The 2,344-nt window shown below is 55.0% G+C and overlaps 1 long non-coding RNA gene across 1 annotated transcript; it reads right to left on the bottom strand.

Annotated features, from left to right (window-relative positions):
- Nucleotides 1-241: 241 nt before the first annotated feature.
- On the bottom strand, nucleotides 242-1,572 carry LOC143272490 (uncharacterized). Its single transcript, XR_013050119.1, has 2 exons — nucleotides 1,469-1,572; nucleotides 242-573 (listed from the first exon to the last, which is right to left on the bottom strand). It is a non-coding gene; the product is annotated as an uncharacterized LOC143272490 (long non-coding RNA).
- Nucleotides 1,573-2,344: the final 772 nt, after the last annotated feature.

Below are 2,344 nucleotides of genomic sequence, written 5' to 3'. Positions count from 1 at the left end.
CGGGCATGTCAGGGATTCTCTGGGGCCAGGCTCTGGACCCTCACATCGGAATCTGTGCTACTGGGATACTTGGGGGATGCAGAGTCATGGGTTCAAACCTATCTTCACTTGTTCTCTGGTCTCTTTACCCTCTCAGTTTTGCTGTTCTTCATGGACCTGGAGATCCTCAAAACACCTTCCAGGTTGCCCCAGGATTCAAGATTACCCCTGTGATGCAATTAGAACGGTACCTGGCACGATCAACTTTCAATAAATGTTAGTTTATTGTTATTAACCCAGGGACGAGTGGAGACCGATTTTTCCGTTTCTGGGTGTGAGCTCTGGACCTCTGCGCGCATCGCGCACGGAGGGGACCCTGTGGCGCCCTTGAGCGTTTCTGACGTTTTTGAAAGAGCGGTTAACCCGGTTGTGCTGTGCTTAGAGCCAGCTCCGGGGCTTACATTAACGCAAGCGGCGACCTCGGCGTGTGCGTCTGTCCTGAGCTGCGTGCGTGCCGCGGCCTGTGCGTGTCAAGGGTCCAGGCAGCGTTGACGCGCTTGTGGGGACCTCATCTACGTCGGGTTTAGATTTTGCCTGTGACAAGAAACTCTTGTTCACCTGACTGACGGATGCATGGTGTCCACGCTGTGTACACAAAACCCGGGCGAGGCTGGAGTCCCGGGTGCTGGGCCTGTGGCTCATCGAACGATTTGCGCTATTAATGGTTATTTTATTTATATCGTTAGAATTGTCCCCCCGGGTCTGTTTACACCAACGTCTGGCCGGCTCGGCCGCAGTGTTTGGACAGGGGATTACACTAATGGATGGCGAGCTGGGAGGGGAGGAGCAGGCGCTGCTGGAAACCGGGCTCCGGGACTCGGGGTGGGCCTGGGCAGGGGTGGAAGGGCAGATCTCTCGCGGGCTTGGCCTCTGACCTTGCAGGGGAAGGAAACCTGTCTGCCTGCGATAGCAGGCGGCGTGGGGGCTGGAGACTCCGGCTCCCGGGCCCCTATCCCTCGGCTCCAAAGGCCGATTCCAAACTCCAGGTCGCCCCGCTTGGGTAAGCACACTGCCACAAATAAACAAGAGCTACCAGGAGGCCGGGCAATTTGATGGGCTTCCCTGTTTTGGAGACTAGCTTAGGGGTTAGGCCTCTGAATCCGGATTATGGCCGAGCTCTGGGCGCCTGGCGGCGTGAGGGGGTTAAAGCTGTCTTTAAAGAACGGCTGTGGAGAGAGCTCGAAGCTCCTCAAGTCTGGAAGATCTAAGATACAACGCCCACTGCGTGGTGTGTGGCGAAACACAGCCTGAGCATCGACCTGGGGTTGGGACAAGGACTGGTGTCCAGGGCCAAAGGAGGTTTTCCCGGGTGTCCCCAGCCTCTAGTTTGAGAAGATCCGGGTCCAGAACTCCTGGCTTAGGGACCAAGCATCTTTGTTATAGGGCTAGGATCTGATGTGCAGAATAGCTAACATTTAGTCAGCATTACCGAGTGTCATTCTCTAGTATTCTGTAAGGTTGGGCTCTGGCCAGCACTCACAGACGCTGCTATACAGAAGAGGAAACTGTAAAGTGGGCGTCCATCAGGTAGTACGTGGCAGGGCCAGAACTAAACACAGGACTGCCCGCAGAACTAGAGTGGTGCTAATCAGTTTAGAACACTCATTTGTGATCTCAGTGATCTCAGCTGAGCTACGGAACTCTCTCTTTTTAGAGTGCACTGGGCACATGAATCCTGGGGCTTCAGGAAGCCTTATCCACAGATCTCTGATCAATAAGTTTTTCTTTACAGGTTATACAAAGGACATTTGATGTAATCGGTTCGTTTTGAACACAGGCTGAGAAGGTGGTACTTTTTACAACTGTCCATTCTTGAAGCTCAGGGCGTTAAAATCGCCGCTGGAGATCACACACTAGGCTGGTTTCGGGGGTTTTGAATTCCAGAGTCTTCCTGGGTACCACTTCTGCTGTGTCTAAGATCCCGAAGTTCTACATTCCTTCTCTATTGGCTCCCTCTCCCGCCTTCTGCTGGGTTGGTCAGGGCCTGCCCTGCGGGATCTTCTTGGGGGGAGGCTCTCGGAGAGGTACCTGTTGGGGGCCAGCAGAGTCTCCCTGTGCTCTGAACACTGCGCTGCCAGGACGCACGCTCCGGTAAACCGTTTATCTAAAGACAACTTCTGTTTCTCGTTCCCTGTCTGGAGTTGCCCTGCAGCCAGCGATGAAAAATGTGCCCTTTCCCGAGTCTCTGGCGCTGGTGATTTATGTGGGAACCGTCTCAGGCCGCCGAGGCCTGGGCTGCTCTGCCCAGGCCTCAGGGGTGGAGGGCGCGGGCGGGCAAGGAAGAGAACCTGGCTCCCTCGCCCTT

This window comes from Peromyscus maniculatus, chromosome 1, assembly GCF_049852395.1.
Source record: "Peromyscus maniculatus bairdii isolate BWxNUB_F1_BW_parent chromosome 1, HU_Pman_BW_mat_3.1, whole genome shotgun sequence".
In the NCBI taxonomy this organism is placed as follows: domain Eukaryota; kingdom Metazoa; phylum Chordata; class Mammalia; order Rodentia; family Cricetidae; genus Peromyscus; species Peromyscus maniculatus.
The sequence above is the reverse complement of the archived record's forward strand: the minus strand, read 5'-3'. Positions and strand labels throughout refer to the sequence as shown.